This window comes from Eptatretus burgeri, chromosome 10 (genome assembly GCF_056783735.1).
Source record: "Eptatretus burgeri isolate ZD-2024b chromosome 10, Ebu_testis_v1, whole genome shotgun sequence".
Taxonomy (NCBI): domain Eukaryota; kingdom Metazoa; phylum Chordata; class Myxini; order Myxiniformes; family Myxinidae; genus Eptatretus; species Eptatretus burgeri.
Window position 1 is genome coordinate 77,822,820 of NC_140970.1, and position 27,500 is coordinate 77,850,319.

The window sequence follows — 27,500 nt, forward strand, 5'->3', positions numbered from 1 at the left end:
ATCAATTTGTTTGGTTCAACAAGGAAAGTGATATTTGAGGAAATGTCAGTACCATGCTGGTTGAATGTAAATGAGAATAAAATGGTAAAATAGGACCGCCTGTCCTGAAGCTCACCTTGATCAGGAGCAAGTCATTTAAACCCTCACAGATCCCCATAGACCCTGAAATTTTTCATGCCATGAACAAACTTTGGTACATCAAGGGTGTTGAAAGTTGTCGTCAAGGTTCATTGAAATTCTGTGTGTAGTTCGGTGAAGATAGGAAATACCTATTTTGGGGGATCAAAACACCCCTGTAGACTCCCTTAATGAGCACAGATTTTGATGCAGTCAATAAACTTTCGTACTTCAGGGTTGATGAAAGTTGTGGTCAAGTTTCATTGAAATTCTGTGTGTAGTTTGGAGAAGATAGAAAATACTGTAGTTTTGGAGTGGAGAGCAAATACCTATTTTAAGGGGTCAAACCCTGCCCCGTAGACCCCCTTAATGTGCGCAGATTTTTATGCGGTAAATCCACCTTCGTTAGGCATCAGATATGAAGCTTGTGGCCAAGTTTCATCAAAATTGTGTGTTTGGTTCAAGCGATAATGACTGAAGTGTTCATGCGGGCTGACTCACTCACTCACTCACCGACGGACACTGCTTGATCGCATAAGCTCACCTGACTAAAGTCCAGGTGAGCTAAAAATACAATCAGTTGGAGGCTGAGTGCAGGAAGAAATGTGGTGCATTTAGTGCATCATGCCATTTGAGGTGGAATATGTTGAGGTATGCTGGTAAATCATTCGATGCCTTTGTATTTGGGAGGTAGGGGAGAAAGGTTCGTGAGGAAGTATTCCAAGTTTCAATGGGAGAATCAGCCTGGATTTGGAGAAGTTTGTGGAAGCAGGCTGGGTGGTGTATTAGGGAAAGCTGTGAGGTATGTTGTTTGGTTGCTTGGTTGTGTGTTAGAGGTGAGAGTATCGAATGGGTTTGCTTTATGGTTTCATGATGTATGGTGTGAAGATTTTCTGATGGGTGGATTAAAGAAGCGTGTGGAGTTGTTTTGTTGTTGTGTATGTGTTCTGGTGTGTGGGGGGGGAAAAAAATGTGTGTTTACATGTAATTGTGGATTTTAGGGAAGATGGCATTTGTGAGCTGATCACAAGGTAGGCTATTTGGTGACAGTGTCTTGATGGGAGTTTTATTTTATTGTGTTCTCACTGCCCATAATTGATGTTATTTGTCGATTTACACTTGGGTAAAATATCGATACACATACCGGTACTTGCATTTCCCATCACACCATTAACATCTTGCCATTCTCATATTCATGGTCCCATCATGCCAGTTTAATCTCTGGGTTTTTGGTGTGAAAATAGAAGAGCACACTGACAGAGGTTAAAGGCAACATTTTTGCAGTGGGCCAGTGGGAGAATATGTGATTGCAACAATAAGATCAATAAATAGTTGGATAAGAGAGAAGATGGAAAGTTACTGTGCTGCTGTCCCCATTACATCATTTTCATGTCACAGTTCCTGTGCCATGATTTCCTCGCCATGGTTGGCATTATATCATCACTTCCGTGCATGATCATTAAACCTTTACGAATGTTTATAGATATATAGCTGAGATGTGTTTCTAATACAAGTGGGCCCGTTGGGCCATTGGACCAAATTTTAATTGGTCTTCATGGCCTTGTAGCATACCCACCTGCTGCATTGCTTCAGCATTAGCTTGCCTTTCACCAAACCCAGATGTGCTTGGGTCAGGGCAGGGATTATACATTTATTATTCTTGCCAAATTATTAATATTCATTAATATATGCTTTGTTACAATGTTATCATTGTTTTTGTAATGAGAATGCAATGCTGTGGAAGGACCTATTAAGCTACTCTCTACACCTTAACAAGGCGTGAGTTTAAAACATGTGAATTGTTCCGGGTTCTTTGTAGTTAATTTGCCTCATCGACTCAGGAGGTCATGATGATCATATTTTTGTATCGCACTCCACATCAGAAAGCTCCAGGACAAAAAACATGCCGCGCACACACACAACTCATACATTTATAGTGGATTAAAATTAAAACAGGTCATTGCAGTAGCCCTCAAGTACTGATGGTGGTATATTATTTTAAACATCTGCACCAGATCCTTGCTATGCTCACAGAAGTGAACTTGCATCTACTTTTTGCAAAAATGGTGGACTCCATAATTCCTTTTATTATTTTTCGAAAAATTACGTGGTTAAATGTATCTGAATGCACGCTTCCTAATTGCACTTAAATTAGGAAATCGTTTGTCATTAAAATGAAGCAAAAGGAATTATATTTAGTAATTCCCCTTTTTATGAACACTATGTAAGGTAGTGAAGAATTAGTATCCACTAATTAAGCTTACATTGCTTGTTTGTTTTGTTTTGTTTTTGTGCAATTGATGGACCATTTGAAACAATTGGTGAAAGGTCAGTTGTTCCAAAGAGCAAAGCTTGTTAAATTGCCTTTGACATTCTTTTATAAACATAATGCAATAATTTTTCCAAAGAACGTCAGTACAAAGCAATGCTGTATCTTGGGGAAAATGTTTGTAGAGGACATTATGAAAGGTTTAATGTGGGTTTTTTGTTTTTAGGAGCAAGTCCACTTGATTTTCAATGACTGACAGAAGTACAAACAGATTTTGACTTTTAAAAATGTATTTCTACAGAGGAGATTGTACCTTTTATGTTGTAAGAGAGCAGAGCAATGAGAGCCATCGGTGTATTTTTACGTGAATTTCAGGGACATTCGTAGACAATTGACAAATCAACGCAGCTGTCAGACAAAGTGGTGATGAAGTAGTGCACGTAACTTTGACCTATCTTGTCTGGGTTTGATTCGCGATCAGACTATAAACTTCTGGATTGGTGCTTTGTCGGCAGGGTGTCTCATCACAAACAACTCTGACCCTCGAATGGACATTAACCCTGGTCCACTACTGGTTTTCTGTCTACTAGCATTGATTGGTAAGGCCTGGGTCACATTTGCTCTACGGTGAGGATACGGCTGCAGTACGCCCTCTGAATTGACAGAAACGTGCGGCGGCCGCAGAGAAACTGAGGTGGCCTCAGGGAGGCCCTACACCGTTTGGCTATATTTTACAGGCCATAGGGGCGCCGTGGAATTATAGCGCGGAGTTATAACTTTTTTTCATTTCTACGTTTGCCATAGCAATTTGACAAGCCAAGCTATGACGTAGATGTGTTCCACGTCGACCGTACGTAGGGCGTACAGTGGGCTTGCGTTATCCGTGCGGCTGCCATAAGCTCTTCTCAATGAAAAATGAATTTTCCCAACCCCCAAAAAATTACGGCGACCACACTATTTCCACGGTCGCCGTATGGTGGCCTTGAGGTCTGTGTGACTACCTACGGGCAACGCAGGGTCGACGCACGGTTCCCCTACGCCCGCCGTGCACCTACGTAGGCCTCCGTGGCAGTCTGCGTCGACTGTGCGTCCACCGTGCGCTACCGCTTGAGATCGGAGTATAGGTGTTTGCCTATACCGTCGTGCCCCCAGAATCCCAATTTAATTCGTTCCAGGAGGCTGTTCGGATTGCATAAAGTTCGGATTCCAAAAATATTTTCCCAATAAGAAATAATGGAGTGAATTAATCCGTTCGTGGACCCAAAGAAAACCCACTCAGTTTAAACTGAAATTCCCCATGTTTAAGGTAAAATAAGATGAGAATATGACCTTCGGTGGCGGTGTATTGTATGTAAACTGGTACAATCACCACATCCAAAGGTCCACACAGGCTCGTGCTCTGGCCTGGGTTCCGATCGCTCGCGCACTCTGCGAGAGCGCTGCCCCCAGGGCAGCTCATCAATCATGATGCCCGCAGAACCACAATCACTTTCATCAAACTCATCGGGCTGACAGAATCATGGATATTAAAAATTACAACTGGTTTTGCTGTGAAATTCAATCCTTGCCCGACAGTCCGTCACGCCACGTGATCGGATTGCTTTTTTTGTTATTAATTAAAACACAAGATGATTAAAAAAAAAAAAAAACATCACAAATGAAGGTGAAAACATGAGGTAAGGCCTAGGTCACACTTGGCTCGGCGGCCGGAGGGTCTACAAAATGTACGGGCACTAGCAATTATAAAGCGGCTGTAGTATTTCCACCGTCACACAATGTAGCAGTCACATATGTCTTGCTGCTCATTGGGAGCTTGGCTTTCTTCTTCTTCTTCTTCTTCTTCTGTTTCTGTTTCTGTTTCTTCTTCTTGTGAAGACAAAACCTTAATCTCTCAGACTTGGCTCTTGTATATACAAGATCCGGATCTCCTTAAATACTAAACACATGTACACATCCTCACATAGACGGTGCCTTTTGAGAGCGTCTATCATGAACTTTTAAATATATTCGGACATTTGCTTTAAAGTTTCGAAAAGTTGACGTTACTATTTAAAGATTATTCCATTTATCGTCTTGTAATTTCGTAAATACATTATATATTTCGTAAATACACGATATATCGTAAATACGTAAATACATTATTACGGGTTTCGCTATTGGCTTAATGAAGGCACGTGACGAAATATCGGAAGTTGTTGTTGTTGTTGTTGTTTTTTTTAAAAAAATGTAATTTTTTTTTTTTAGCTGACAAAACCTTTAGGTTTTGGACGCTGCTCTTGGACACATTTGTTCTTGTTATTTTTCGGGTAGCCGCATGGCGTATTTATAAATTGTGGAGACCGAAAACATGGGTGTGCCTTACGGTCTTTGATTTGATGTCGCACGGTGACCTTAGGGCGTTCCTGCGGCGGCCATAGCATTTTAAAGGCAGACGCAAGGTGCCCACAAGGCGACCGCAGGGGGACCCTAAGCCGAACGTGCGGCCAGACGGATGGTAACGAATGGGTTAGTTTTTTTTTTATCAGTTGTTTTGTTTCGGCTTGTCGAATTTCTACGGCGAACGTAGAAATGAAAAAAGTTATAACTCCGCGTTATAATTCCACAGCGACCTTACAGCCTGTAAAATATAGCCATACGGCATAGGGCCACCCTGAGGCCACCTCAGTTTCTCTGCGGCCGCCGCACGTTTCTGTCAATTCAGAGAGCGTACGGCCGCCGTATCCTCGCCGTAGAGCAAATGTGACTGAGGCCTAAAGTATCGATCGACACACGAGAGATGCTTTCACGAGGACTTCCACCGACGCACAGACAGACAGCAGTCCCCAAGTTTAGTTATCTCGATAAGTATGTGTTTATAGTTAGGGTCCCCTACCTGTGTCTTATGGGAATTACATGTGTTCGCTGCGAAGTTTCTTTATAGTTAGTTGTTTACAACAAATCTCCTTCACTTCACTTCACACACCGACGCCATTGCCCACGTGCGTTCGACCACGTACGTGGATGGAGATTTTCATCGCCTCAGCTCCGACTCCATCCCTTGTCCAATCAGGCACAGAGGGCGACCTTCCCACGACACCCCGGCCAATGAGGGTTGAGATGGCCACAGAGGGTGACTTTCCCACGACACCCCAGCCAATGAGGGTTGAGAAGGCCACAGAGGGCGACTTTCCCATGACACCCCGGCCAATGAGGGTTGAGATGGCCACAGAGGGTGACTTTCCCACGACACCCCAGCCAATGAGGGTGGAGACCGCTTCAGATGGCGATTTTTCTCACCCCGGACAAGAAAGATATTGTTGTGAATTCCACCGGATCGACCGCCCACGCACGACCGCTTACGGCCCAACCGCAGTCGTGCATCTGCCGAAAACCGGAATTGCAGTCGTAGCTTCCGGACAACTCCGGAAACCGCTACGGGTGCCTTAACGCACCATATATTGCCAATATTCTGTCCACGCGGTTTAGGGTTAATCGCCGAATCTCAATGCACCTAATTATCCATGCAGACAGAAGTACCGAGAATTTATACCTCAACGGACCTTGAGCGGGGCGAGCCGTTACCGTGTCCGCACCGTGCGTGACCCGAGCAGAGATCACCAATGTCCGTCGGCCCAAATGAACACTTTTATTGGCTTTAACAGCCTGCTAATTTCCCGAACGCGTCATGGAAATCGAACTCCGCCGTTTTATTGGTCTGGGCGAGAGCCGCCCCTTGAACTCTTACCCGAGGCCGGGGCTCTGCCCACTCTTCACCTCTGACCTCACACTCCTCGAAAGCCTCGCTGGAAACCCCATGTTTGACGTCACTGGTTTGTTTCGGGAAAGCCCTCCTGTGATCCGAATCTGGTAATTGGCTCACGCCACGGCCGTTCGCCGGGGCGCATAATGACGTTTGGTGCGGAGGTGGCGTTTTTTGTTGTAGGATGAGGAGATGACGGTTGCTGTTGTTTGTTCGCATTGTTTGTGTAGGACGAGGAGATGATGGTTGCTGTTGTCTGTTCGCGTTGTAGGAGATGATGGTGTTGCGATGTTTTAAAATAAAAGATAGAAAAAGAATAATGGCTACCTCAAAGATTCACAGCCCAGCACACAAACAATCCCTTTACGCATTGGTGGGGATTCTAACCTGAAACACATACTTATCGATATAACTGATCTCCGGGGCACCTGTATGATGTTTTGTGAAATTCCACAACCACAACAATATAAAGGAAAGCCAGGCTGGGGAAGTTGGTCGTCTTGGGGGTCGCAGGTCTTGGTGCTGGCTGGTTCATCTGGTCCTGGGTCATCATCGTCTCTGATCTTCTCCTTGGTCTTGATTCATTGGTGCGTGGCCGGTTGGAGAGCACGGTCCCTGGTGATTGGCGCTGTGCGAAAGCTGTGGGTTCGAGTCCCACCATGCAACCAGATCGTCGTAAACCGCACAAGGCGGACAGGTGCACGCCAGACCCTGGCCTTCGGCTCGCCTTTCCTTCCGAGCTGGAGGCCTCAATAAAGGCCGGCTAACCCAGTTCGTGTGTGTGTGTGTGTGTGTGTGTGTGTGTGTGTGTGTGTGTGTGTGTGTGTGTGTGTGTGTGTGTGTGTGTGTGTGTGTGTGTGTGTGTGTGTGTGTGTGTGTGTGTGGTGCCAGTCCATTAAGTAGAATTGTTTAAGTGCCTTGTACATACCTACATTGCTTTTAGCTGGTTTAACTCTGCTCTTTGTCTCCCCCTCCCCGATTATCGTTGTAAAATAAACCCCTGTTAAATGTACCAGCTCCTTTCCTGTGCTTTTCTCCATTGGCCTAGCATGGTGCGTGTTGTGAATTGGTAGGGCCGTTCATGCCGTGGATTGTTCATTTGGTCCGGCGCGGCTTTGGCAACTTTCGCTCGGTTACGCCGGATCCGAGTCGGTGATAGCGACTCGATTCGGACAAAGTCGGTCGAGGGTGTGGTTTTCCACGGTAGTTGGATGACGTGGGTATTTAGGTATATTGAAATTCGGCAATTAACCCTACCCCACACCGTCGAAATATTAGTGACCACGGTCCGCTGAGGGACCTGTGAACTCTCGGACTTATCCGAGAGTCACGACCTAAATTCCGGGTGTTTGGTGGGAGACGACTCCACTGCTCCCCCTGGTGGTCGTTTATCACCACCGAACCCCGGCCCACAACAATATGTCCGCAGGACACTCAAGGTCTGCCAGCAACCCCTTTCTTGTGAAACTGCCAAGGTCAAAAATCACTACTCACCTTCATTCTTTTATTCTTCTTTTTTTCCCACCTTTGGAACAAACTCCCACACTCTCTTCCATCCCACTCTTCCCACCAGGTCTTCAAGACAGCTGTTCACCAACTGAAGGTTTCTATCCTTTTCTGTAAAAATTTTTTTGAAAAGAACACTTTATCGTCATTTTTATTAAAATCTTATGAACCTTTCATCGATCATTGGAGCAACCAAAGTCTGGAGTACTGCTTGCCCAAGATAATGCGGTTTGCAGCAATTTATTTTGTTCTTTTGCATAATGTTTTGAGGGCACTTATAACAGAGAACCTTTCTAGTTTGTTTATTTATTATAATATCATTCAATGGCCTCATCCTCGAATTTGAAGTGAAATGAGGTTAACGCGACCTGTATCCTTCCACATGAGGCCGATGACGAGCTAACGTATTTTGTGGGCTAACTTGTGAGCTTCCTGGGAATGATTTTGGGTTACTCCTATCACAGCGCAGTATTATAGTCATTGTGTGTTGCTACGGTCAGACTTGTCCTGTCTGTTATTCATTCCATTGAAGAATTTCAAGGCATTTGGTCAAACCCATTTTGCATGAGATTACCTTTTACTTTGCATCGCGATAATTTTTTTTCACAAATTCTGGCTTGGAGGCTGTCTATTTATTTCATACTAAGAGGTGGGTGGGCCGTTTGTGTACATGGCCTAATGCATACATGGTCTATACTCCATGTGATGGTCGAGCAGGTGAGGAAGGGTCTGATCAAAAGCATGTGGACAAATTGCAGAAATGCCACATTAACCATTTTATTTTCAATAATCGTTAAATGCAATAAATTGATCCCCACTGTAAATTTGAGACACATACTATGGCAAATATGTCCCCTGTACAACAAGATTTAATATTATTGTTTGTGTATGGAATTGCATTTTGAGAGGAACTCGTTTCACTTGGTGGAAACGCACGAAGCCGCAAAGCATCATCAGTGTAGTTCCTTTTAATATTGATTTTGTTTTTTGTTTTTTAGTAAATAATCCCTTTCAGTGTTTGTGTGTTTTTATTGTTGCTCATGACAAGCAACTGATGGACCTTACTGTTTGTTGCAAGAGAAGCCTACGGTTTGAGCTTTGTGGATAAAAGTGTATCATTTCATCCTTATGTTTTAGACAATATCCGTCTGGATGAAAGGGCCTCGATGAACAACGATGTCAACTATGACTTACGAACCATCATCTTTCCCACCACATATACACTTTATGTAAGTAATAACTATCCTGAAGCTTATATTTGATGTTTACTATGCAGACCCAATGAGTTCAAGTAGTTTTATAATGTTTGTTTTAAAGACCAAACTTCACTTAGCTTCATGAGATATGTAGAATATCTTGATTCTTCACTTAGCTTCACAAGTTTTGAGTTGCTGTTTCTAATGATGCTGGTCTTGTAATCATAGGACTAAAACAAACAAAAAAAAAACGATATATCAGCATTCAAGTCTACGTTACCTTTTATGGGACAATCTGTATTTTTTTTTTCAAATGCAGAATAAGTTTTGATTAACGTAAAAAGGGAAAATATATATTAATTAATAAAGCAATTCACCTGTACGTTAAAATGCAGCCATCTTGTGCATTTTTTAAAAACTTTCAAAATGTTCATCTTGACTTATTACATCATAGATACAAAACTCCAATATGGACTGTGGATGGGGTATTGGTGGAGGGGGCGAAAATGGCACCTTTTTGTGTAAACTATGTAATAAATTGCTTTTCTGCCAGGAAGTGTAATGTGCAAGAGGATAATTGAAAACGTTTCTTGTGTTTTTCCATGCGTTTGTTGTTTCAAAGTGAAAGCTTTAATCGGAAAGTCCGTTCAGGAATTGACATTTAATTGTTTGCTTTCAATTTGCTTTGATTTGGTTGAAAGGAATTTTTGCAAGGGAATTTAACATTCTCTTTCTTGTGAAACTTGAACAAAAAAATCCTTTGGGGGAAAAAAATTGCATAACTTTGGTTATTTAAGGTTGATAAATTATAATGGTCTTGACTCTTGGGTTGCATTAACTTTGTGGCTAATAGTCCAGATGGTAGCTGAACCTTGCATTAGGGTCAATAGTATGTTTTATGGCGCTTTCCTGGTCTTTTGGGTATACTCAACAAGAATCTGAATGATGCCGCTCTGGCACCTTTAGGCATTTTTTTTATATATTAAAGGAAATCCAAAATGGCTGTCACTGCTCATTGTGTACTCACTCATTAAGGTTCCCATTGAATAGTTCTTTGTAAGCTTCCTTTTTGTTCTTCTAATAGATGCAGCCTGTAATTTGAGAGTTAAATGTTAATTAAATATCTATTATGGTTGCCGAATGAAGAATGAAGTGGCCACAAATGGCAATAATGGTGTCTTTTTCATATTCTTCTCTTTCCTACCATAATAAATTATTTTTCAATTGATAAGTTATTCATTTTCAGATATTATTGAAACAAACACAAAACTATGACTAGAAAGAGCAGTAAGAGATTGCAGACCCTCTCCAGGAATTGGTTTGTGTGTCGAGTGCCGACGATGCATTGATGATGTAGATTTATGTTCATACAGTGGACAAACAGATCTTTTCGATTTTATTGTATAGATTTACATTCCAATCGTACGTACTCCGTAAACGTAGTCATGTTCTAATAGTATGTACTTTATTGATATGCTTTCATTCTTAATGGTACGTCCTTTGTAGAGATGCTCGTGTTCTAACACTCATGTTCTTAATACACATACTCTACTTTATAGACGTACAGCACTCACATTTTTAATAGTACATCCTTTATTGACATATTTGCTGTCCTTAATGTGGCAGCCATATTACTCTACGTCAAACGTCGGTGGTCCCTGTTGATCAGCAACCTTCCACAGCATGGCATGCAGGTGTGCTCTCTTGTGCCAGCTCAGTGTCTCATCTGTTAGAGGAAGCAGTCGAAGATAAAACACTTCTCTCTCCTTGTGAGGAACAGCATGTATCTGAGTTTATCCATAGTTCTCAGTGTGTATACCATACAAGAGGCAGAATAGGTGACCACGAGTCCTGAGCAAGTCATTATCAGAAATTCAGAATAGCGTTCATTGTCATACTTATGGCTTGGCGTCGAGAACTAGCGGTGTGTCTTTCCTGCTCATGTGACTTTATCGATCCCTTTGATGTCTATCAGACATGACATGCACTTCAAGTGTTTTTTGACAAAGCCTTCTGCCAGCTGAGCCACTGTTATAGACAATATAGCCATGAGATGTGATGTAGCATTGCATTATCATCAATTATCTCAACATCTGGCTTGGTTTCAGGGTGTGCATGAGGAGAATCTTCCAAACTCAGGTTGTCCATAAGAACGGATTTGTTTCCCTTTCTTGTATCTTCATATTAATCAAACAAGCTAAAAGGAAGATGTGCCAGTTAATAGCTGAGTAATTTATAAAGGTATAGGCCAATGTGAGCTTTGTCGTAGACCGTTTTGTCTCTGATCCTGACACCATTCTTCATTGTCTTCATTGTAAGGACTTCTTTCTTGACAGGTTCACAGAGTCCTTCAGGTAGTTTGCCTTGGAAATTAGCAGCCATTCTCTGACCAATTGTTATAGCAATGTGCACTTCGACCTTGTCATCAGCCACATGTCCATTTGAAACATTTATTTACAGGTTTCAGTGGATGTACAAATTTCCCTTCTGCAGTTTATTTCTTATTTTCTGTTCGCCTACGACATTTACTCTGGTCATCTGTGCTCTTTCTTATTTGTGTCGTTTCTCTGTTGCCTTTTAATTTTTGTTACATTTTTCTTCATTTTGGAACACAAGTGTCCATGGCTTGAGAGACTGTTGCAAATGTTGTATGGCAAGATCCACCTTGGCACCTGATCTCGTGAGAGAGTGCTTTGTTTTTTTTTAGTATGCAGTCGAGGCTCGTGTAGGAGCACGAACACAGATCAAACCAGGATGTAACAGAATGAAAAGAACAATAAGAAGCGGGGGCAGGGGAACACGCCAGCAGGAGGGTCGAGGGACAAAATAGAAAGAGACAGAGAGGGATAAGGGATGTAGGGAATAATGAGAGCAAGGGAAGGACACAGTGTGAACAAAGTGGATACAGCTGCAAACTCTCACAAACAGAATTGGAAGGAAAAACTGAAAACCTAGAAAAAGATGGGGTTGGGAATGGTTAATGGGGGGTGGGGGGAATAATAGATTTGGATGGAGAATGACCTGATATGGTGGTAAACAGTCGGCTTGAAGCCCCGGAGAGTAGAATGAGATTGAATCACCTGAAGAAATCGGTTCCACAAGTGAAGAAAATGAGCAAATGAGAGGACGTGAGGGGTGATTTTGGATTGTATGACCTTCACCAGAAGGGGATTACTGGTACGCCCAACAGAAACCCTTGAGGGGCAGGGGTGGGGGGGATAGGACAGAGAATGGAAAAGGGAGAGGGGGCCAGTCCAGAAAGGAAGCAACAGAAGACCACGAGACCACCCAACTGTCTGTTCTGTAAAAGTGATGGGCACATAGACTCAACTTCATTGTGGGAGATTCCAATAATCTTGAAGGCCTTGGTTTTCACAACGTGAAGTTGAACAAGGTGTGAGGCTGGGGCACCAGTCGAGAGGGGAGACCTGTACTCCATCAAGCTGTGGATTAAGGCCTCGTAAGTCGGTAAAAGTTCAGGTGTGCCAAGGAAACACTTTGCACAACAGAGCATTCCCAGGTTATGGCTGGTTTTGGAGGCCAACTTTGATATGTGGTTTGTCCAAGAAATATAATGGGTGATGGTGAGGGGAAAAAGCTTGAGTGACTGAAATCCTTCAAGAAAATTGTTGAGGAAATAGATGGGGGGTTCACCAGACATTCTTTCTGGAGAGAGAGAGAGACAGAGACAGAGACAGAGACAGAGACAGAGACAGAGACAGAGACAGAGACAGAGACAGAGACAGAGACAGAGACAGAGACAGAGACAGAGACAGAGACAGAGACAGAGACAGAGACAGAGACAGAGACAGAGACAGAGACAGAGACAGAGACAGAGACAGAGACAGAGAGATTTGTGACAACTGAATGACGTATTCCAAGTGTAGGACCAGCTCCTGATTCTATCGAGGTCTGCAGAGAGGGAAGTGACTGCTGTCTGCCTATCTGTGAGGGACAAGGGATGTTACAGACGAGGGTGGAGTCATCAGCAAATAAATAAAGGGGATTTTTCAGAGTCAAAGAAATCGGTAATGAAGATTAGGAATAGGACTGGGCCCAGAACACTGCCTTGGGGCACTCCAGCCTTGATAGGGAGAGGAAAAAGTGCAGCAGGCATTACATACCTCCGGGGTGGGATGCATGAAGGAGTCAGGGGATGGGGCGGTGGGGGCAGGTGGTTTGGGAATTATACAGGGAGCAAATGACAACCCTTGGGACTCCCTCCTTTCATATCTGTTTTTGAAATTTCCTTGAATGTCCACGTTTAAAGAGCAAATTTTATTTTGTTTTAGCATAGATTTGTTATTCTTAAAACATGAGGAGTATTTATAAACAAAAGTATCGTGAGAGTTTCTTGAATTTCACACCACTGTGGATACATCTAATAATGGATGTGAAAGGTCGAACTGCCTTATCTTTAACGGAATAACCATTGCACAATTATGGATGGAAATTTAAAAAAGAAAATCATAAATGACATCCTAATAGCATGGACGAACACGATGACTGCCTTGAACCACGAACCACACACACAAGGAACTTTGGCACAGGAGGAGGCCATTCGGCCCATCATGCCTGTGCTGCACCAACTCTAGTATCCATCAACCATCCACCTCCATGTCTTGCCAATGTCTGTCCTCAGTGAAGGATGTGCATCATCCCCTGCCAGCCTGGTACAGTCTGCTTCAAATGGAAGGATAGCTCCCAGAAGATCTCAACTCTCATGTCACAGACGCGGAGATCTTGGAGGTCTCGGAACTTGATGTTGCCAAGAACATTGGTTGCAAAGCCATATTCTTTGATATCAATTTTTGACATCTGTACAATGTTCAATTCTGAAATCTTCTGCCTTGTCACAAGATGACTTGATTTTCTACTAGGAGTCAATGCAGCTATCATGCCCATTCCATGAAAGGTACCTTTTCCATCAAGGGTGATTATGTTGTGATCTACATTTTCACCGGCAAACAACACTGATAGGTGAAATACGCCTGTTTCTTCAATTATCAAATCGGGTGTGACACAGCTTGCCGCATTCTTTTCAAACCACAGTACTTCACCATATGACGAGCCGTACCCCATATTACACAGGGTTTCCACAAGGAATTTTGACCGATATATGTGATGGACCAAACCAACCAACCAATATACAGCGAGATCAATCTGGAGTGGTGCAATGACAGCCCAAGGTCTCACTGCTTGTACAATGGCTTGTCCAATACGAGCCACTTTACCTTGCGTGGTTTTTTCCAACGAACAGACTATTCAACATATTTCGAAGTGTATCTGGAAGGAATGCTAGTGCAGAGTCAAGTTCAAGTTCTTCTGATTTTGGGTAGTGATCCGTAACAGATGGTACATCGTTCTTAATATCACTCTTGATCAGCCTTGTCGCCGTCTCAATTATGGCCTTCTTTTGTGCCTCTTCATCTCCTTCTCGCTGTGCTTCTTTGTAGAATGACCGGAGTATGTGTGATGTTTTCTCCCTGAATGTAACTATGTCATTTACACCCTCTCCTTCAGCAATATAAATGGAGTCACCAAATCTTTCCTTCATTTTCTTCTTCAGATAGTAGTTGGTGTATGGAAGAGAATTTTCATCCATAAGAAACTCTTCCATTTTGCCACGAAGGTACAAAGCAGTGATCTGTTCCTCATCATTCATCTCAAGATATGAACACATTCCGGAGAATGCCTGCTCTTGATCACTATCTATCGGACGTCCAGATTTCCTACTTGTTGAATCTGGTCCACTCCGGAAGTGCACTGGTACATCACGCCCAGTGCAGAAATGGACACTGCACTGATGATGATATATGCAGTCAGCTGCATGAAGATCTCCACCATAGTACTCAATCCGCCCTTTCACTGTGAATGATCAATCATCGGACTGATTCTCACAGCACTCCAGAATGGTTTTGGCAAAGTCGTCAGTCTTGACATGACTGTAGTCAAAACTTCCAAGGTCCACTGTGGTCCCACAGAACAAGCAGTCAGATTTGCTGTTGAAAGGCCCGGTCAACACACGTGAACTTCGCTTACTGGACTCTTTGGATGGTCCTTGTTTCTTCTTTTGATTCGGGATGTCATGTTGATTTATATACGGTTTACGACAGTCCGTGTGTACCTTGCATCCAGCCACCACATAAACATCATCACCTCTCTGAACACTGGCTGCATTGATGCCATCAGCGCCCTTCTGACGAATTTGCACAACGTCACTTCTATCCTCAAGCCTCGCCTTGCAAATTGAACACCGATCTTCGTGCATCTCAGGAGCTCTCATTCTTCAAACCTGAAACACAGAAAACAAAACATTCAGGGAAAGAGCATTCGAAAAAAGGGATAGGCTACTCAATCAGAGCCAGGGACATTCCCCTGACATGTAATACATCACATATAATTAATGGTAAGAGAAGACTGAAAACCCTTTTGTTAGAATTTGATCAATGTTGGGTGATTGCCTAACAGAGGTTTGATTATATAGAGACAATTTATTGATTTTACGCCCTTCATTTTTTTTCCGCCATCTTGGATTTCACGTTAAATACTGATCAGATCTAAATTTTATTGACACCGGTGGATTGCTGATCCATTAAAACCATGGACCAGAACCAACAATTATGTTTTTATCACAATTATTGAAGAAGTTATAGCTGTTTCAGTTATTTCAAAGCCCGGTGGCGGCCATCTTGAAAATGACTGTTTTAACTAATTTCCGGAAGTCAGATTTTGGTAGACTTTTTTCTGTTGATCATTATATCCAGTAGGAATGAAAACCACTCAAAAACCTTTTGTTGCAATTTGTTGTGGGTCGGGTGGTGTTTTGACCCGACGAAGAGGGCGCAAGACCAGAAAGGAGGCAGTAGAAGACAGAGAGAGACCACCGAGCTGTCTTTAACGGTGAAGTGATAGACCCATAGACTCAGCTTCACCAGTATTCAAAGCGCATTCCTACAAACATTCTTGCTCCATCATCCCCATTCCAAAAACCATGATCTTTTCTCCCTCCGTTAACCATTCCCCAAGCGCACATCCTTCGAAATTTCCAGTTTTTCCTTCCTGAGAGTTGGCTTCTGTATCCATCTTGTTCACCCCGTGCATCCTTTCCTTGTTGTTCTTCCCTACATCCCTTATTTGTCTCCCTCTATTTCATCCTTCAACCTGCTGTTGTTGTTTCTACTGTTCCTTTTGTTCTGTTGCGCTCTAATTCATTCAGTGTTCTAGCTCTTCCACAAGCCTTGACCTTGCATACAAAAAAAACAAAAATACAATACTTTTATTATTTTTCCAGGACTGGCAGAATGGCCTGGAAGTATGCACACTCACCTCGATGCCGTGCAGCTTGGGTTCGAATCCAGACCCAGCTATAAACTGTCATCCTGGTGTTTCATCAATGTGTGTGCCATCTCCAGGATATGTGTTAAATGACTATCTCATCTGCCGGCATTAGTTGGTACTCGTTAAAGATCCCATTATGTATTTGTAAAAAGTAGGCGAGCTATCGCTGGCACCCTGAAAAAAAAAATCAAATTCCTGTCCTACACCCAACAGTGCATCACATCAGGGGCACAGTAATGCCCTCAGCCAATGATGCTACTCGCAGACTTGTGCTGGTACGAAAGAAGAACTATTTTTACATCACTCTAAGGCACACTGCTGATACAATAATCCCATGGAGGTCAGACATTCGTATAAACAGGGTACTCTTGACGTGATTTATTTATTACCTCCGCAACCGATGGTGGACGGAGGTTATGTATTCACTCATGTTTTGTTTGTCTGAGAACAGGGTATTTTAAAAGGTTAAGGACGGATTAGGATGAAATTTGGTGGACAGGTCTACAGTTGAGAACAAGAACAAATTCATTCAATTTTGGTGAAGATCTGGATCCGGATAAGAGAATTTTTTAAGTGATTCTTCACAATTGAAACAGATTGGGCCAAAAACGATACACAAATAGCATGATATCTCAAAAAGTTATGGGCTCGTTGTGATAAAACTAGGTCGAGGAGTTGGGTAGATGTCAAGAACAAGCTGATTATGTTTTCGTTCAAATCCGGACTATCAGTGGAATACAAAACGTAAACTGCTCCGCGTGGCGGAGGTATGCACATGCACTCTACCGAGTGCCGTTCTACTTTATTCCTTTTCCATAAAGATCGAAGCTCATAGAAGGGTGAGGTGATAATGCAATATGGACAGTGGGGCAACAGGTGGTTGCAACAAGTAATTGAAATAATGAATCGAGAAAGAGAAGAGAGTCGAGTGAAAGAAACAGAAACGTGTGATTAAGAGCGATGGGTGAATTTGGGTTAATGTGAGTAGAAAAGATCAGAGAGAGGGCTGAGGGATGATGTGAGATGATGTTATTTCGTTTGTAGCCTGTGACTGCTGGTTGCATCATTTCTGGAAGCACTGCTGTGCTTCTGATAGCGTCCAGTTACCAATAAGCTGGTACTCATTCCGCTGACCTCAGGAGAATGACAGGCTGAGTCAACCCACCTGGTGTAATTTAAACGTACAACATGGACTCAAACTCCAGCCACCTTGTCTGTTAAGCCAACACCAGGTTTATATGAGATTATGATGCAGCACTTAAACATGAAACCTTGGAGGGAAGAGTGTGATCGAAGCGTTTCCAGCAGGTAGTTCCACAAACAAGAGAAAAAGAGGAACAGAGGAGTTGAGGGGTGCGTTCAGCCTGAATTTTGGGGATTTCAACCAGGAGGAGGAGGTTACTGCGAGACTTACAAGGACAGTAGAGAATGGACAAACTGAGGTTTCTCCACATCATGAGCCAAGTTTGGGTGGCATTCACAACATATTCGTTATTTTATCATCACAGGTGAGAATACAAATTGATTTTCATGACTTTTGCACCAAAAAATTTCATTACACCCTTTTTGCTCAGTTTTTGGAAATTATTGACAAGTCAGCATCACAATAATTTGACACGCGAACAGAAACTGGTGCTCTGCACTTTTCTTATACATATGCAGTGTTAGACTTTACACCCTGTCCAGGAACTAATCTCTGTAGGAACCAAAGGTGATGTGTTCTATCAAAAGAGGAAAGGTTTGGAAATGAAAGGCATTTCTGAAGCTATTAGGCAATGCAATGCTATTTCTAAAAAGGGCATTCATCCCTTTTCTTTATACCTATTATGGCCTCCTACAACCTACATCAAACTCCGTTCAGACTCCATTCGGGGATGTTGCCGAGCTACAGCTCATAATGAAGTGTTTTTTTTCCTACATATTTTCAAATCTACTCTGAACTCTCATGACACATTTAATGACTTGGATGGAAAAAAACAGAAGAGGATTATCCCTGTGGTATAACTTTGAGATAAAAGGAGACGTCAATAATGTATGACTATACCTCGTTATAAATATGGAATTTTTATTCGTGAATGCATCAAGGTCCACAGGCCGGTATGCAAGGGAGGAAACATGAAATAATATATAACAGCGCAATGTCGCCGCGCTGTAAAAAGGTGTGAGGCTGATTTGGTATGCCTTGTGCATTGCCCTTTGGAAAAAAAACAAAACAAATTATTTGAAGGATCTGATCTGGCATGACATACCATGGTGAACGACACCCAAACTGTCCTGTCACAATTCAATGCCAATTGATATACTTCAAGAGGTTCTTCAAAGAATATCTCGTTAAAACTCCAGTATTGATGTCCCCAGAAAGGCATCCGTGTCTGAAGCAAATCAGAAAGTCGAACAACCCTGTGTGCCCAACGTTTGTGGATATACGTTCTAACGTTGCTCTACCTCGCTATTAGGTTATCGACACATGGCCACGGGGAGCTTTTCCCATGAACCATCACTGCCTCTCTCTACGTCGTCTCCTGCGATGATGCAAAAGGAGTCAGAGGCCGATTGTGTTCCTGTCAAATCGGCCGCATTCAAAACAGATTGCACAGCTTACAATTCCCATAATGAGAAAAGCGTGGAAACTGTGCACTGGAAATGCTTCTGATAAATCGCAAACATCAAGCGATTGATCACTTTGCCTCAGTTCACCTGGAAGTCCGGAAACCAAATACTTGCTGGTCAACCCTCCACTCTGGCCAGCCCACAATAGGTCGAAGATATTCATCCAGTGATTTTGTTACAGTCATCACAAGAACATAAAATTAATCTCTGGCCCATTGAATACCAAGAATAATAATAAGCACACTTTTGCATCTTCAGACAAATAGGGCTGCAGAGGAAGTTTTCCCTTGGTTGTGGTGCACAATTGTGGACAGGTCACCACTCCAACACAGGTTACTCAAACAGCTCATTCTTCCCAGAAAGCTGATACTCATTTCCCCATTCCTTGGAAGGATGACAGGCTGAGTCAACCCCACCTGATGTTATTTTAACAGCATGACAAGGGCTCAAACTCAAGACCCTAAGATCTTGAGCCAGCCAACCTAATCGTTAAGCCAACACCAGGCTTACTTGCCTTTCGGAAGAACATAAAATAAAGTTAATTTTCTTAGTTATTGAGATCATGAAATTTACATTTAATAATAATGGTGATAAACTTGATCAATAATGTGATGGCGATGTTGATAGCGACGACAAAGACGAATTGATGGAGATGATGGTACTTACTCATAATGGCGGGATCATCTTTAACCCGAAATACATGCCACACCCTCTCATGCTAAACAGTGCATTTATATATTTCATGGTTCTGGGAAGTATTATGAGGGTGATTTGTTTTATGCAGTCACCAAGTATAAATATAAAAGTTCTGGGTTTTACCGCCATTTTCCCAGCAGCGATTGCATCACCCTATCTAAAACATTACATTAGTTCTTCGTGCCTGTTATTTATGTTCCTTATAACGCCCTTAAAAACATTAAGTTTCCTGTTTGGAATGATTCTCCAATTCGTTTGATTGTTAGGCAGGCAGACAGAGTAAAAAATATTATCTCACTCCCCTCTGAGCATGTGCGGTCAGGATGTATTCCAAGCCAGAGTCTGTTAAAAAATATCAATATCACTCGGTTGTCGAACCATCATTGCTGTCGATGATGATGCTTTCACTCTCGAGAACAAATCCTTAAAACTGCAGTGGAAGAAGTTGTTTTCAGGCAGCAAAATAGATTGCCCATAAGACTGGCAACACAATGCCAGGGAAGTTAGCACAGTACCAGTTATGAAGATGGAATCGGAAAACAGCTCTTCATTGCAAAAGGAAGGGATACTGTGGCCTGTGGGTATTTGAGACAAGATAAGGAAGGAGCCCGACAGGAGCATTTTCTGATTGTACAAATTTCCTAATCATTGACAATACAAGAGTCACAAAACAAAAGTGAACAAGAAAAAGAACAATCAGAGATTGCAGACCCTTGCCAGGACTTCTTTTGTGTGGTGTATTTTGTGTGGTGTTTATGTACTGGTGTGTCATGTAATTAATAAGAGACATAATTAGAACTCCCACTTTATAACTGCTGGCAGTGATGACCGGGTACCAAGACGTCCCGCTTTGATGCAACCCCGCTTTTATCAGACACCTGACCCTGACCCATGACGTTTATTATTATTATTATTCAATTTAATTTAGCATGGAATTAAAATATGTTGAATTCAAATCAAATGGAAGACCAAATAGGAACACTTCTGCTTTGGAGTTATCAGAAGGAACCCGAACAAGCAAAAAGCAAAGATGAAGTGATCTGGAGGAACATGGATAGGATTCGCATTCAGCTGATAATCCTCTACTCTCAAACCCATCCAGGAACACCCAATTGAGCCTTATTTTTTAAAAAAAACGAAAAAAACAAAAAAAAGAACCCAGTTCAAAATAATTAAATAATTCTGGCTGCCAGACCATGTGTCCGATCAAGTTGAAATTTAAAATCTGTATTCCCCATCATGAATAAGTTTTAATTGTGAAGTTTTACGTCAATTCTTTAAGTAGTTCCAGAGAAAACATTATTTAATATTTTTCTTCAATCCAATATGGCTATGTGCCAAGTTTCAATTTTCTTTTTTGATGTTGTTTCAGAGATACAGCGGTCCTTTGTTTTTCTGTTTTTTTTTTCCAACATAACTGCCACACCACGTGGCCTATGACATCATAATAATCATTAAAGCATTGTGCATGAATATTCGCACCAATGGTGAAAATTTCATCTCAATCCGACAAGCGGTTGCGGAGGAAAACATGAAAGTTCTGTGCAGAGAAATAAATAAACACAGACAGACAGACCCAAATGCAATACCTTCTCTTTCGGCGAGGGTAATAAAAGCAGAGTAACACAGAAGGGCATTCGGAAGAACGGATACATTCCGCACGGATCTTTACCAAAATCCAAGCAATTCATTGATGTTACACGTCAAATCTGTCCACCAAGTTTCGTCCAAATCTGTAAACAACTTTTTGAGATATCGTGCTGAATATTGTTTGGCCATATTCCTTAATCGTGAAGAATCACTTAGAAAATTATAGCAGCCGGATCTTCACCAAAATCGAATAAATTCGTCCTCGTCGTAAACCCAACTTGTCCACCAAATTTAATCCGAATATGTTCACAACTTTTTTGAGATATCCTGCACAGAAACAAACGATCAGACAAATAGACAGGGTTCTAACACTACCTCCATCCACCACAGATGGCGGAGGGAAAAGGTGATGAGACAGGAATATCTTTCTCTGTGTAGTTTCAAAGGTAGTGGCCATGGATGTGAGGACAGTGGATGGGTTTAAAAGAGGCTTGTATATGTTCCTATTGACAGTGGATTTAAAGGTATCCAGGTAAAGTTTGGTTAATAGGAGGTGAGTTTAGGTCTGCCTGTCTGTGTCGGCAAACAAAATCTTCCGAAACTTGATAAATGTATATGAACCACCATGTGAAGCAAGGTGAGGCTGATGTTTTGGGCATCAGCCCTTCGTCAGGGTGAAAGGTTTGGTTAAAGTTATGCTTTGCTGTGGTTCTTATTGTGTCTCTGCTTGAAGGGTGAGCGAAAGGAGAGCGGTTTTGGGGGATTACGGGGACAGTACCACTTAAAAAAAAAAATTGGTTTTGTGTTGCCCTATTCATTTATTTGTTTCCTTTTTTACCCTCCAACCCCCAACACTTCCACACCTCCTACAACCAATCAATAATCGTCCTCTTGTCAATCAAGTGTCGATACATGGCTGCCTTGCACCTCTTTCTTTTATCAACCTCTTTCGGCAGGGCCATCTGAGGGATTTTATCCCAAAATTGTTCACAAGTATTGGAATGGGAATGCAGAGTTGTCATGATGGACGGATTGGCTTTTTAAAATTTGAGTTTGTTTACTTTTTGTTTTTTTATATGAGGCATTCTGGACCACTGTAAGGAAGAGCCCTTGGAACAAAGATTTGAGAACATAATCATGACTGGTGCAAAAACATCAAAATATCACAACTTGGTCCTTGAAATGTCTGAGTACAAAGAATGAGATACGTTGGCCTTGGGACTTGGGAGGGCTCTATTCCACATTCTGACACCCGATAAAGGAGATTACAACCAAGGTAAGAAGAAAACTTTATGACACTGGGCATGAAGGCTTTGTATTCAATTGAATAGCTGAGATCCGTCAAGGAAGCGCTTATCGCGGCTGATAATTTCCAGTTTAGCTTTCGAGGCCAGCTTGGAGATACGGCCATCCTAAGGTCGGTCATCGGCGATCTTGGAGCTGTCTGGCCAAAGGCACATCCTGAGAGGGATTTTACTCGCATAGGCCACGAGCATGTCCGATCTTTCGTTCAGTTTTGTTCCAGTAGGGGAACTGCTACGTATCTACGCTTCAATAAGTTTCAGAAACATATTTTCTCGTCATTATGAAAAGTTCGCATTACAAATTGTGTCCAACACTAAGTAGCTGCTGTTAATCTTCAGAACTATTTTCTTGTAGTGTAGCCTCTTGCGGGCGCAATGAGTTGTTTGAGCGGAATAGTAATATTGACACTCAGCCAAACATCAGCCAGCATTGTGACAACAAGTACGATATTGATTCAGCAATTGCTACCTCCATGAAGGACATGTATTGCAACGATGCTTACAGAAAAAGTGCCCAAAAAATCGCCCCAAATGTGTGTCATGCTCATGCACATATCATCCATTAAGAAACGATATTCATACCTTCACATAGATCGGTGGGATAAGTAACCGTGAATATTTGTCTAAATGGATAGAGTTGGACGGTGAATGTGGTGAGATAGCCAAGTCTCGTCACGGGAGTCATGACCACATTGACTTTATGGGTATACCCAATGGTGCCGGCTATCACGATACCTGTTATCAGCATTTCACTGATTTAAAAAAAAAATGCTCCAGGTTAGATGGAGACGTTGCAATCAAGCAAAGGAAAGCACTTCAGAATTGTCAGCTGGGTCAGCCACCCTCAAGCACCAATCCCCTCCAAGGAAGAAACTTCGATCAAGCTCTTTGCTGTCATCAAAGTCATACATTCTTCCAAAAACATGGATAACTTGCAAGAAGAAAGAATGCATTTTAAAAATCGATTTTGACCAAAATGATATGTGCTGACTCAAGTAGAAACAACAAGGAAAAAAGACATAAAATGTCATAGCCCCCGTTGTTTGAGTAATTTAGCTGTACTGAGTTAAATGGCTAGCCCACACTTATTTGCAACTAAAATAGCCGCCAGTCTACCAGTCGGCCATCTTTGATCAGATCGCAAGATAAAGTTAGGTGCAAGTGGATGCCATGGTGTACTGTGCTTGTGTCACATTGGAACAAAATCGGACAATGCATGTCCGAGAAATGGCTGAGGACGTGTTAGATACTGGGTTTTTATTACAACTAAAATGGCTGCCAGTCGGCCAGCTTTGATCACATTGCAAAACAACATTATGTGCATATGTATACCATCACGTGGTGCATCTAAAGTTCGACACCACAGGGTGTGTTTCCTGGAGTTTTCCAGATATCTCAAGAAGTGATCAACGAGTGATTGTCAGTCTGTGAGCTGTGAATGATAGGTGATGCTTTGCCAAGGAATCATCCTGGAATAGATATTGAATGTCTGCCAGTTGATTGTCTACCAGTATCAGATCACCACACATCCATGTGCATCAACCACCTTTAATTTGGAAATTTTAATAATTGATACTTGGCCTTTATTCTTACAAGTGTTGCCTCTTAAAGAATATTAGCACATACCCACAGGGTGATAGCATCATGGCGAGTTGCATTTTTACACAGAGTAAACTTACACATGCAATTCTGACAGCTAATGTACATAAAAGATATTGCAAAGAGGGCTTATATGCTCGTTGGTTGTCTCCATTGAGCCCAGAAATATTTTCTTCTCCTTTTTTTTTTTAGCCCAACACATTTAGTGGCTCTCAGCCTTGTTTAGGGCGAATTTCAATGAAAAAAAACTCCTCACTCCTTCCCCCACACACAGCCTCAACCTCCTTTATAGTGGACTACCTAAGGTACCCAGCGTTGCCCGGGATAAATTTCACATTATTTCCCCAATTTAAATTTCTGTTGCTGTGGCTGTTGCATGTCGTCCACGGTCAGTTTCAAGGAGTGATTGTCTTTCTTGGGAGCTTTCATGCTTCCAGGCTTCGTTTTTTTTCTGCCTGCTGATGTGGATCTGCCCAAACTTGCCTGTTTCTTTGGTGGCTTGGTAAAGTTGTTGGGATTTTTGAAAACTGCAAAAAAAAAACATTGCCACATTAACTTCCTGTACCAACCATTACGCACATGATGGGACCTGATGTGGCAGACGATTTTAGGGAAAAATGCACCAAAATATGGAATTGTGCCAAATCGAACACTTTTTCATGTTGCAGGTACAGTCAAATGCAGTGTTGTTGCAGATCTCATGCGCTATGCTCTTCTTTCTTGATAGCTCTAGGTCAAATGATTTTCGCTTGCGTATAGAACAGACAAACAAACAGACAGGCTGACCGACTCTGTGTTCCCATTCGTCATCCCATAAGAGGTTCCTGTGCCAAATTTGGTAGCTCGAGGTCAAACGGTTTGCACTTGTTTAAAGGACAGACAAGCAAACAGGCCAAAATATATATTAGATACATTATATGATTGACTGTTCATTTTTCACTTTGTTTGACAGCACACTCTTTGCAGAAGGTTACAAGGTGTTTTGCTAAAAGGTGATTCAAACGAAAATCATTGCACACCAGAAAGTGCACCGGCTCACTCACTACGTTCGCTTGTGCGGAAGTTTACTGAATTAGTGAAAGAGCACCATGGTGTTTACTTTTTTTTGAGGTGAGTATGGAGTTATCCATTGAAGTGATTTACATCCTGAAATATTATTGTCAACCAGTGCAGTTTCATGATTCCTTTTTCCAGGACTGACCACCTGAAATCAATATTGCTGAAATCATTTCCTCACTTGATTTTCCATCAATACAATGGCAAAACATCTCGGCTCCTATTCACAGACAAACTCACAAAAGCTAATTTTGTGTTCTTTCTTTGAAAGGTGACTCATCAGACAGTGCAGGCACTGGCTGTGAGTGCAGTTCCATGGAATTCAATGACAGTGAAATTGGCAGCAGTACCACCAAAAGACAACCTTCACGAATGACTGGACAGAATTTAGAGGGACAATGCCCAGACGTTGAACTAATGCATATGGCATAGAATGCCACTTTATACATCCAGAATAAGATGAAGTATTGTCCCGGGCTTCAGAGTCCTTGGCCTCCAAGGTCAACAGACCTGAATTTATCTGTGAAGGGCATAGTAACCAATAACCATTTCTGTCATACCATGAGATGCATAGGGCTGCTGCGGCAGTTTCTTTTGGCTAAGGAGTACAGTCCTGGACGGGTCGCCACTCCGACACAGCATACTCGAATGGCTTATTACCCCACTAAGCTGGTACTCATTTTGCCGACCCAAGAAGGATGACAGGCTGAGTCAACCCACCTGGTGTTATTTCATCAGCACGGGGGCTCAAACTCAGGGCCCTAAGATCTTAAGCCAGCCACCTTAACGGTTAAGCGAACACCAAGCTTGAAGGGCATAGTACCTATCGCTTTATATGAAATACTAGCAGGGGTGCCCAGTGTTGACTGGTCTACTTTTTTGTGGGGGCCTAAAACACCTCCCTCCACCCAGTAAGGAATGGGGTTGGGGATCATTTAATACAGTATTACTTTTCATGTCATTACAAAGGCTTAAGCACTACAGAGTGATTTTAAAAAAAAAAATCCAACTTTTGTTTCAAAACTTTTAAAACATTTTTTTGATTAAAACACTCCCGACATTGATTGATGAACCTCTGAAAGTTTGCCAAATATCCATTTGGCCATCTCTGAGAAAAATGGTGACACACACACACATGTATGTTTCTCCTGATGTCGAATTTAAAGTGCTGTTCATTTGTCAGGACATCATTGAACTTGCTTCGAAGGGTCAAAAACAGACGCTAAAGTCTCTGAGTTTAGGGATAGCAATCAGGCATTTGCCTATATAGTTCATCGCAGCTGTTGAATTTGATGAACATGCATCGTCACTGCGCGTCACGATGACTCCGTTGTCCATCTTGAGACTAGTTTAGCTGAACTAAGAATTCACAAGCCAAGTATCAACATTCCAACCGGATTTTCAAAGAAGACACCGACTATAATTGTTTGGGATAATATTGATTTTGGGCAGGAAACTCAAACTGGACATGGCACAATGAACCACACTAATGGTCTGATGGTTCAGCGGGTGGTGAATGCTCTCGAAGATGGCTCCAAAAGAGGATCTTTGAAGAACTGAAACAGGTTGTTGAAGATTCCACCATTGAGTTCCATCGAGTATTATACTCAAAAGGAAAGACGTGGCCCCTTGAATATCGGCATTGTATAGGAAGGTTTGTCGAAAAAAGAAAAGTATGAAGTGGTTCTGAAAGGGGGCCATTCCCATTGAAATGGCATTCTTCTACTGCAAATATGTCAATACCGGGCTCCACTTGATCCCTGGATGGACTGGTTTTCATACAATCCTTCAGGCAGACAACGTTCGAGATAGGTCTGCCCTACATGCTCTGACCGTCATGGAAGCTTCACCGACTGATTTATCAACAATCTATACAATCCTGATGAAAAGTGTGGAGATGGCTCACTCAATTTTAATCACATTGTCATTGTCTGTGACCAGGCTATATATGCGAAAGTCCAGGAGATTTGTTGGAGTGATGACTAGTTATCTCACAATATAGTGGTTAGAATGGATGAATTCCACACCTTCATGACATTTTAGCAGTGATTGGAAAGCATTTTGCTCATGCTTGGCTGTGGGATGTGATGATTGAAGCCCAGACAATTGCAGAAGGATCCATCAATGGTGTCATCTCTGGCCACTACTACAATCGGTCAATCTGGTGTCAGAAGCTTCTGTGTGAAAGTCTTCACCTCTTGAGGAAACACAAATTCCTTGATTCTTTATCAGATGATGAAGAGAGTCGTGTCATAGCAGTGATGCAGAAAATCCCATGTCCGATGATGAGGGCCGATCGAAGAAATTGATCAGTCATTTATTTGCTATTTGTCTCATAACCAAAAGTACTATCTAAGGTGCTGGGATTGCTGATTTTGACATGATGAATCGGAAATGAGGCAAATAATGATTCTTTGGATAAATTACAATACTCCAGGCATGATTATTACCTCTGCAATTGATCATCGACCTTCGTG

At 42.1% G+C, this 27,500-nt stretch overlaps 1 long non-coding RNA gene across 1 annotated transcript in view; it reads left to right on the plus strand.

Annotated features, from left to right (window-relative positions):
- The window catches only part of LOC147018914 (uncharacterized), a 45,601-nt gene that overhangs the window by 2,826 nt on the left and 15,275 nt on the right, over nucleotides 1-27,500 (plus strand). Inside the window, exon 2 of the long non-coding RNA XR_015062584.1 lies at nucleotides 8,769-8,860. This is a non-coding gene — a long non-coding RNA (uncharacterized LOC147018914). The remainder of the gene's footprint in view (nucleotides 1-8,768; nucleotides 8,861-27,500) is intronic.